General features: G+C 40.6%; 1 long non-coding RNA gene across 1 annotated transcript in view; it reads left to right on the forward strand.

The window, feature by feature from the left end:
* Positions 1 to 1068, forward strand: part of LOC130273401 (uncharacterized) — a 51734-nt gene extending 50666 nt beyond the window's left edge. Inside the window, exons 3-4 of the long non-coding RNA XR_008843983.1 lie at positions 874 to 898; positions 991 to 1068. This is a non-coding gene — a long non-coding RNA (uncharacterized LOC130273401). The remainder of the gene's footprint in view (positions 1 to 873; positions 899 to 990) is intronic.
* The last annotated feature ends 10519 nt before the right edge of the window (positions 1069 to 11587 follow it).

Genomic DNA, 11587 nt, shown 5'->3' on the forward strand with positions numbered 1-11587 from the left:
TAATGCTGTCTATACTATGAGTCATTAGGGTGGTCCCTGGTGACTTAGTTCTGCCTGCCTCCGGCCTTAATAGATAGATCTCTCTTTATCCCCAAACAGGGATAGATTTATTAGTCAAGACTGGGGAGACGAGAAGGAGCCAAAGCATGAAATTGAGGAAAGGTTCCCTTTTATTATTCCTATATTTAATTTCCAGGGTGAATCGGCGTATGTGCCGTAGAGTAAACCAGCAGCACAAGGAGGGAGGGGGATTACGTAGGGGTGCCTGAAATTCCGGTCATAGCTCTGCTCATGCCCCAAGGACCTAATTTACATACAAAAATAAAGCAGAATAACACCCGCACTAGAAGCCTGTATGACAGATTAGTGCGGGTGATACTGATGACAGATTTCCTTTAAATAAAATTATTCTGTCTATTTTAACAATTATTTCAATGAATAGCAGCCACTAACTCAGTGGAACAGTTCCTCTGCTAGTAAATTGTCATTGAAAATAACAAACTGTAAACTCAATGTTAAAAACCTCTCAAAGATTTATATGTGCCTTAAAATCTCTTACAAAAAATACACATTGTTTCTTTTTTGAATAGATTTAACATTTTTAAATATCCCTTTTTCCATGCACTGCAGCAGATGGCATTGCTCTATCCGATGTGTAATATCCAGTTCTGTTTATTTACATCTTCTGCTTGCCTTCTATTGCTGTTCCAATGTCTAGGTCTAGGTTTTAGTCAAAACATTAAGTGCTGTTACACACACACAGTTTTTACATGTTTTTAGTGCTGTTTTCTAGGCGATTTCTTAACAAGAAAAATGCTACATAAAAAGTTTGGTAAATTTGTAAATACAAATTATTATGTATCTTTTACTCAGGGACGCAACTAAGGGCAGGTGAGAGGTAAGCACCCATCAATATCCCCACTCCATTTAATATGTGCCAAAGCTGCTATTGTATATTTATTCTGTTCCCCTGCACACTGTGCTGCTCAGCTCAAGGGATCAGGATTCTGCAGCTGCCAATCATGTGCTCCTGAATGAAGAGAGGTTCATTGCTTGCTGCCTTATAATACAGGTTCAAACTTGAGAGTAATTGTTCTATGTTATATGGGGAACTATTACAGTGGGAGCCAGGTCTGCCATCAGAAATGTTGGGGCATTTTTTTCGTTATCTAAGTTCCAACACTTACCTGAATATACTGAGTGGCAGTCCTCCCATAATGATAAGACCCGTAAACTAGAAGAAGAGATTCTACATAAGAAACTTACCAAACTCAAAAGAGATAGGGACGACTACCAAAATAACAACATCAAATACTGGCTGAAAACCAACACAACAACCGATACCAAACACCCCCGTAACAACTATCCACCTCGCCAGTATAATAAAATGATCAAAACCTTCAAACCATCCAATAAATCACCATCCCTACTATCACTCAACTCTATGCAGAAGCCATATCCATCCAGAGTTACCCCACACTCTGGAACCCCCCCCCCCCAGATCCAGACCACCCACCTCCCACAACCCAAACCATCATTCAGACAGAAGCATACCCAACACTTCCCACCCTCCCCAGTCCCCAATAAACCTACCATCACAACTCAGCCCGCTACCCACTCTTACCAGCCGCCCAGTCGGGTCCCTCTTGCCGTCATCAACTCCTGCTCCACACATCCCCCTACACAGGCACCCTCCAGCCGTCTTCCATCTGGTCGCTTTTCTGCTTCCGAGTCTGAAACTCTCCTCGAGGATTTCCTCCTTACTGTCCACATCACCACCCCACCAGACAGCAGTGACCATAAACAAGCCTTTTTCACCCCTCTTGATCATCCTCCTACGCACCTGCAGCGTATGACTACCATGACTCTTCCAAACATGGACCTGTCTTTACCCTACAACCAACACAATAACAGTTTTTTTAGACCTCCCCCGCAATATACAGAAAACCCCTCCGCCATTGAATACACCTATGACAATGGAACACGTAGACATAGCTAGGGGGGGAAAGAAAAAACCTTGGAGAAGGGGATGCAGGGGAGGTCGGAAAAGAAACAAGGTTAGATCAGAGGAGAAAAAATAACAAGCCACACAGGGACCCACTAATGTAGGGACAGTCAAAATATTCCATATTTCCACATATACATTAAATGACATTGAGAATAAGAGGCTTATCATTTTGCCCCACTGGCAAATCCAACAGTTTTGACCTGTTCATTGACTTAAATAACTTTGTTAGAAAACTGACTGTAAAACGTTTCTTTAACATTAAAGGAGAACCCGGGGTCGAGTCTAACCCCACTACCGTCAACACCTTCACAGAACCAGCCCCCATCCACACCGAACTTAAACCTAAGTCCAAGTTCTACCCCCTCCAATCCAAAGGTAGCTACCTGGACACCTTTTTAAGTATGGTCGCCTTTGACCTAGAGAAATTGACTAAGCATAACAACATACATTCCAATAACTTAACACACATTGAACACCAAACCCTGAAATAACTAGCTGACAACCGTGATATTGTGATCCGCCCAGCAGATAAAGGAGGAGGGGTTGTCATTTTAAACACGGTAGATTACATCAAGGAAGCCAATAGACTACTAAATGATCCTAAATTCTACAAAACACTCCCCTGGAACCCAACCAGAATATACACGGATGAACTTTGGTTAATTAAGGTTTCCAAACAGGTGTTTAAAATAAAGCAGAGAAGGACTTTATCCTTATTCATGAACCTGCCATGCCCACCATTTATTATCTACCGAAGGTGCATAAAAATGCTGAAAATCCACCAGGTCGACCCATAGTGTCTGGTGTTGGTTCTGTATCCTCCAATTTGTCACATTACCTAGACTTAATGCTGCATAAATATGTTTTTAATCTAACATCTTACTTGAAGGATACCACTGATTTTATTTCCTCGATTTTTAAAGTAGAATGGAAAAAGGAATATACTCTGGTCACTGTAGATATTACCTCCATTTATACCGTTATTGACCATGACCTTGGGATTGATGCAGTAGCCCACTATTTAAACGGTCACCCCAATCTCCCCCAAACCAAACATGATTTTATTCTTAAAGGGCTCCGTTATATCTTAACACATAACTACTTTGAGTTTCAAAAACATATTTATGCACAGCATACAGGCACCGCTATGGGGTCGCGAGTGGTACCCAGCTTTGCTAATTTATTTGTGGGATTGTTTGCGGAAACTTATTTATTCTCATCATTTATTTAAACAGTGTTTATTTTAAGCGTTTTATTGATGATACATTTTATATCTGGAACGGTTCCACCATTTTATTTGATGAGTTTTTATCCTGGGGGCTTCATTTTACACAGAATGTTTTAAGTGACAATGCTGAATTCTTGGATGTGATTGTGTTCCACAATGGCCTTAGATCCCTTAACACCAGAACCTTTTTTTAAAAAGTAGATAGTAACAGTTACCTTGATTTTACTAGCTTGCACTACAAAAAAATGGCTTCTTAATGTCCCCTACGGGCAATTTAAACGTATTAGGCATAATTGTTCCAATAATAGTGATTTTATAGAGCAAAGCAATATTTTAAAAAGGAGGTTCAAGGCGAAAATATATCCTAAGGCCATTGTTGACTCTTCTTTTAAAAGGGCTAAGATTTTGTCACAACATGAGTGTCTAACCAAAATACAAGATACCAAGAAAAAACAACAAAAAAGATTGGTCCACTAACTTTATTACGACCTTCACCAGGGAGCACAAACTCATTAAAGAGATCTTACAGAAACACTGGCCGATCCTATTAAATGACCCCTTCTTACGAGAGACACTTTCTCAAAAACCCGGCATTACATTTAGGAGAGATAAGACCCTGCGTAATATTGTAGCTCCAAGTAGATTAAAAGCCCGCAACCCACAAGCCACGAGCTTCCTCTCCACTATTGATGCTTTTAGATGTGGACATACCCGCTGTAAATGCTGTGCTAATCTTAAACACCGTGCTAAAACATTCACATCTAAAACCACGAGCGAAACCTTCTCCATCAAAACTCTTTTAAATTGTTCATCCCAATATGTTATCTATCTGCTTGAATGTCAATGTGGTGTTCAATATGTGGGGAGGACCATCAGATGTCTACGAGAAAGAATAACAAAACATAGAAACAACACCACCAATGGGTTCCTCCTGCACAGCGTTTCCAAACACATAACTGAACTCCATAATCGGAATTTCAATGTTATTTCCATCACCCCCATAGAACAAATATCCATAGATAATCCCCACAGATTCGACACCCTCCGTAGGAGAGAGAATTACTGGATATATAAACTCCAAACCCTGGCCCCGTCCGGCCTTAACGAAATGATTGAATGTTCCCTTTAAGTTATAATTTTATTAATAACCGGCCCATATCCCTACGTTGGTCTTTTATTAGTCTTTTATGATTCAGTCACTGATTTTTCATTTATTATTCAATATATATATTTTTGTTTTTTTACCGACTTAAGTACCACTACTATATGTACCATCATTTTACAGTAATATCTTTTACAGTAATTTTCTCATATGACACAGTCACTAATTTCATTTTATTATTTATTTATTCATTCATTTTTTATTACCCATTATCGACATTTCCCTCTTCTAGTGCCCACTACCGACCCTGAAGTAGACAGCCGATACATATTATAATATATTATGATCTTGCTCCTATCCTCTAATATTAAACTAATTATGCATTTTTTAGACACAAGCTGTATATATATATATATATATATATATATATATATATATAGACAAAGAATAAGTCAGCCAGCACTTTAGTTGATACCAAACTATTATATGGACCTGGCCTACAGGTGCACGCTACTAGGCTAGATATACAGCAACAGAAGAATGCAGCAGCACACTGCCAGCACAAGGATATAGGGGAAACATGAAAATGCAGTTAAAACATGGAGAGCTATACAGCTATGGTGTAATAGATGCAAATGTGAAACTATGAAATAGTGAGGCACTTAGCTCGCAAATTTGTGGGACGGTCCAAGCTATTTGACTGCCGGCGGAGACAAATTTGCGAGCTCACTATTTCATAGTTTCACATTTGCATCTATTACACCATAGCTGTATAGCTCTCCATGTTTTAACTGCATATTCATGTTTCACCTATATCCTTGTGCTGGCAGTGTGCTGCTGCATTCTTCTGTTGATATATATATATATATATATATATATATATATATATATATATATACACACACACATGTATATATATATATATATATATATATATATATATACACACACATACATACATGCACACACACACACACACACACACATTTTGGGGATATACTGTATACTTTGTCATGTACACCACCCCCCATATAACTCTGTGCTCAATATACTCGAATATGTGCCCCACTATAGTGATTTTATGCTATCATATGTCTTTTTCACATATACCATTAGCCACATGTCATGCATCCAGCCTGGTACTCTATATTACTACTAGAGATGAGCGAACTTACAGTAAATTCAATTCGTCACGAACTTCTCAGCTCGGCAGTTGATGACTTATCCTGCGTAAATTAGTTCAGCCTTCAGGTGCTCCGGTGGGCTGGAAAAGGTGGATACATTCCTAGGAAAAAGTCTCTGTATCCACCTTTTCCAGCCCACCGGAGCACCTGAAAGCTGAACTAATTTATGCAGGAAAAGCCATCAACTGCCGAGCCTAGAAGTTCGTGACGAATTGAATTTACTGTAAGTTCGCTCATCTCTAGTAGTAATATAGAGTACCAGGCTAATCTAGAGTACCATCTCTAATTACTACCTCCATGTGTATATATTATATATGCTGTTTACCATCCTATAATATATGCCTTACTACAATCCTTTTTCATATATACTATTAGCTAGGTCATGCATCCAGCCTGGCATTTTTTATTACTACCCCCATGTTATCTATCTTACACACTCCAGCGGTCATCACACACATCAATCCGTATGTAACTCTCCCCCTCTATACCATGCGTTACATCTATCCCACTGAGTGCCAGATTTGCTCATTTTTTCTCCTCACTGCGCTCTGGCACTCGCTATCAGTGTGAGCTGTCAGCGATCTGTTTACCGTCGGGCGGCTCACACTGCCGGACAAGTGCTACATACTCCTCGCCATCTGATTGGCTGACTGCCGATCACATGGCTCTCCTGCATAACAACGCGTCCCTGGCAACCAGCCGGGCTGCGTCTTTACTATGGAGATTGTACTCCATACACAGAGCTTCCGTTCACACACCGCGGTGGGTCACTTCCGGCCCACTGCGGTTCTACAGCTGTTTCTAAAATACACCTGCCTACCAGCACTGCAACAGTTTTTACACTTATCCTTAATAAATATGTGTTTTTATACATGCTCTTAATATGTATGTTATTATATAAATGTTTTGTACACTATACTGTCATTTTACCTGTTACTGTACACTCCTCCCCTTTGTTTTTGGCGCCCTTTTTGGGGCCATATAAACCTGTCCATCCTGTTATGTCATCCTGATCTGAGGAAGTGAGGGATCCTCCCGAAACGCGTCATCCTGTCCGTTTTTTATTTTCTGCTCAATAAAAATGTCCTGCTGCGGACTTCTCCAGTACTTCTGGCTGCGCCTCATCCTTCTCATCAGAGTCAGCAGCACTTACTTCAAGGGTTTTTTCCAGCCTTGCTTCCAGCTTCCTGCATATGGGCCTGGTCAAAAAACCCAGTGTCAGACAGTACTGGAGCGGGGACGTCCTATACAAGACCCCGCTTTACAGTATGGTCATGACATGGAGGCGGTTCGAGGCCATTTGGAAATGCCTGCATTATGCAGATAATGCGCATGTCCCCCCGAAGTGATCCCACCTATGACCGGCTTTACAAAGTGAGGCCGCTCATCGATCACTTTGGGGCCAAATATTTTGAGCTCTCGGTCGATGAGTCTCATCAATTTTAAGGGGAGACTCATCTTCCGCCAGTGGTATGGCATGAAGCTCTATCAACTTTGTGAGAGTACCTCCGGGTACACTCTCAACTTTAGGGTGTATGAGGGACGAAATTCCTGTATTGAACCCCCAGATTGTTCCCCCACTCTGGGTGTTTGCGGGAAAATCAATTGGGAGCTTGTGCACCCATTGCTGGATAAGGGTTACCACGTGTATGTGGACAACTTTTATACCAGCACCCCTCTCTTCACATCCCTTGCCGCCAGATCCACGTCCGCTTATTGGAACCTGCGGAAAAACCAGAGAGGCCTCCCTCTAAATTTGATTTAGACACCTATGCCCAAGGGTGAGTCTCGTGCCCTTGCCCATGAAAACCTGTTGCTGGTCAGGTATAAGGATAAGAGGGATGTCCTTATGCTGACCATTATTCATGGTAACGGCAGCTCACCTGTCCCTGTGTGAGGTACCACAACAACGGTCCTCAAGCCCGATTGTATTCTGGACTACAAGCGATATATGGGGGGGAGGGTGAATTGATCTTTCTGATCAAGTCCTCAAGCCATACATGGCCATGCGGAAGACAAGGGTATGGTACAAGAAAGTTGCGGTCTACATGGTACAGGTTGCCATGTACAACTCTTTTGTACTGTCCCAGTACGCTGGCAACACAGGGACATTCCTCCAGTTCCAAGAAGAAGTCCTAAAGGTCCTGCTCTTTGGCGACCGGGAAAGAGCAGGCCGGACTTCCCAAGGAACTGAAGTAAAAGGTACCAGGATTGTCCCAGGCCAACACTTTCCAGGTGAAGTCCCCCACACTGGAAAAAAGGGACGATCCCAGAAAAAATGCAGAGTGTGTAACAGGAGGGGGATTCGGAAGGACACAACCTATTAATGTGACACTTGCCCCGATCATCCAGGCCTCTGCATTAAAAACTGTTTCAGGGAGTATCACACTTCCATGCAGTACAACATTTTCCCTTTTCATTCAAATTTTCCATAATTTGACCCCAAAGTACCAAGTCCAGAGTACATTGCAAATTTTAACACCATAGAACCACTAAATTACCCAAAAAACTCTTCTAAAAAAGAAAAAAACTAACAAACTGGGGTATTTTTTTCTCTGGGTCATGGGTCACTTAGTCACTATCATCAGGGACTTTTTATGTTGCCTCAAATGCACAGCGCTCTCTCTCCCCCTGAGTGGGGTGCGCATTTGAGGCAACAGGTTAGGGACGGCCACACACGTCACATTCCCAGAATGATTATTCAGAGCATAGGGTTGGGGCGGGCATATTTTTTTGTGTAGTGCGCCCAAAGTGCACTTGACGTCCACACATGGGGTACTTCCAAACTCAGAAGAGATGGGGTTACAAATTTTGGGGGGCATTTTCTACTATTACCCCTTGTAAAAATAAAAAATTTGGTGGAAAACCAGCATTTTAGTGAAAAAAATAATAATTTACACATCCAACTTTAACGAAAAGTTGTCAAACACCTGTGGGGGTTTACGGCTCAGCGGACCCCTTGTTACGTGCCTTGAGGGGTGTAGTTTCCAAAATAGTATGCCATATGTTTTTTTTGCTTGTCCTGGCACCATAGGGGCTTCCTAAGTGGGACATGCCCCCCAAAAACCATTTCAGCTAAATTTTCTTTCCAAAATCCAAATGTGACACCTTCTCTTCTGAGCATTGTAGTGTGCCCGCAGTGCACTTGACGCCCACACATGGGGTATTTTTATACTCAGAAGAGATGGGGTTACAAATTTTGGGGGGTATTCTCTACTATTACCCCTTGTAAAAATGTCAAATTTGCTGGAAAACCATCATTTTAGTGAAAAAATAATAATTTACACATCCAACTTTAACGAAAAGTCGTCAAACACCTGTGGGGTGTTAAGGCTCAGCGGACCCCTTGTTACATTCCTTCAGGGATGTAGTTTCCAAAATAGTATGCCATGTGTTTTTTTTTTCTGTCCTGGCACCATAAGGGCTTCCTGAATGGGACAAGCCCCCCAAAAACCATTTCAGACAAACTCACTCTCCAAAATCCCACTGTCGCTCCTTCCCTTCTGAGCCCTCTACTGCGCCCGCCGAACACTTCACATACACATAGGAGGTATTTCCTTAATATAGAGAAATTAAGTTACAAATTTTAGGAAGATTTCTCTCCTTTTACCCCTTGTAAAATTTCAAAAACTGGGTTTACAAGAACATGCGAGTGTAAAAATTTTAGATTTTGAATTTTCTCCTTCAATTTGCTGCTATTCCTGTGAAACACCTAAAGGGTTAACACACTTACTGAATGTCATTTTGAATACTTTGGGGGTGCAGTTTTTATAATGGGGTCATTTGTGGGGCATTTCTAATAGGAAGGCCCTTCAAATCCACTTCAAAACAGAACTGGTCCCTGAAAAATTCCGCTTTTGAAAATTGTGTGAATAATTGGAAAATTGCTGCTATACTTCAAAGCCCTCTGATGTCTTCCAAAAGTAAAAACATGTCAACTTTATTATGCAAATATAAAGTAGACACATTGTATATGGGAATCAAGATATAATTTATTTGGAATATTCATTTTCCTCACAAGCAGAGAGCTTCAAAGTTAGAAAAATGCAAAATTTTCAATTTTTTCATCAAATTTTGGGATTTTCATCATGAAATTATGCAAGTAGCGACAAAAATAAACTAACATAAAGTAGAATATGTCACGAAAAAACAGTCTCCGAATCAGAATGAAAGGTAAAAGCATCCCAGAGTTATTAATGCTTAAAGTTAAAGTGTTCAGATGTGCAAAAACGCTCTGGTCCTACAGTGGAAATTGGCCTAGTCCTTAAGGGGTTAAAGGGGTACTCCGGTGGAAAACCTTTTTTTTTTCCAACTGATGCCAGAAAGTTAAGCAGATTTGTAAATTACTTATAGTAAAAAAAATCTTCATTCTTCCAGTACTTATTAGCTGCTGAATACTACAGAGGAAATTATTTTCTTTTTGGAATTCTTTTCTGTCACAAACACACAGTGCTCTCTGCTGACACCTCTGTCCATTTTAGTAACTGTCCAGAGTAGGAGAAAATCCCCATAGCAAACATGTGCTGAAATGGACAGAGATGTCAGCAGAGAGCACTGTGTTTGTGACAGAAAAGAATTCCAAAAAGAATTGTAGTATTAGTAATAAGATTTTTTAATAGAAGTAATTTACAAATCTGTTAACCTGCTGGCACCAGTTGATTTAAAAACAAGTTTTCCACCGGAGTACCCCTTTAAAGAATGACACTCTATAAACAATTTTCATTCTAGCTTGGAAGAGCAATAAAAACATAACCGCTACATAGTCTTTTTTATTTTAAATTTTTACATTTCTTAATAACAGTCTCACTTTTTTTTTGTATTTTCTTGCAATTCCGGGTACATACTGTATAAATTTTGGTGGCATTATAAAAATTATTTACTCCCTCTCTTATTTTTTTGAGGAAGCCCCTAGTCCTAGCCTCACCTAGTGTAGTCTGCTCCAGCTGTCATCACACCCTCTCCGGGAGATTGACAGCCCACGTCACTGCTTTGCTCCCTAAGAAGACGGAGCAGATTGATGTTGCGGACTGTGCTTGGGCTGTCAATCATGCTGGGGTTGCGTGAGATGGGCCTGTCTCTTTATTAATATTCATATTAATAAATAATAAAGAGACATTGGGGACACACATGGCACAAGTGAGCATGGAAATCAGCCCCCAGTGCACCATGGGTGCTCATTTGATAGAAATTAGCAAACTTTTGAAAAATTTTATTCGGCCGAATTTATTTGCGGTGAATTGCTATTAAAAACTGCTATTTCTGGCCTACAGAGAGCCTCAGTAGGGGTGTTGAGCACTTTGCCTTGTCCTAACACGTGTGTTAGTGAAATAATAATGTTATTCAGTATGACGTGCAGATTACAGGCATTGCTATTAGAATCACTGCTGCAGAGCGTCGGTGTGGTAGCAAGGAGTCCATATGGTGTCAAAATTGAAGAGAATAAAATATTTTTTCTGTAATTTTAATTTATTTTAATTTATTTAAATTTTTTGAGTACCCATTCTGGTGAGAATCCACAGGTAATATATGATGTAGATGAGCATAGGGCCTCAGTCTTATAAAAATTACTTCTATTTTTTTAAATTTAAAATTTATAATAGATTCCCAAGTTTAATGTCCCGGTGTATAGTTTGTTTGAACCAATACTGTATGACCACAAAACCCAATCTAACTGTTAGGGACCGATCGGGTAACAGGGAGAGTGAGCCCTAAACTGACCCTAAAACCATCTCTCTCTGCCTACTTGCCCACTCACCCTAAACAGTGAGTCGACAACTGGGCGCCGGTCCCTCCCTGAACTAAAGTGCTGGGGCCTAATTAAAAACACATACTAATAAATAGTCGGTCACCAACCAGAAAACTAACAGGAACATACAACTCTATGATATATAAGTTCAGAGGACACAGATCAGGTAGCAGCACAGAGGACACCATCAGCGGACATGAACAGAGGACACTAATGATCATTGGACATGAACAGGGGGAACAGTGGCCATGACCAGAGGGCTATAGAGATCTGTGCTAATGAACAGAGGTCACTATAAATAAGTAGACATGTAAAAAAC

The sequence above is a fragment of the Hyla sarda genome, chromosome 5, assembly GCF_029499605.1.
Source record: "Hyla sarda isolate aHylSar1 chromosome 5, aHylSar1.hap1, whole genome shotgun sequence".
NCBI classification, from domain to species: Eukaryota; Metazoa; Chordata; class Amphibia; order Anura; family Hylidae; genus Hyla; species Hyla sarda.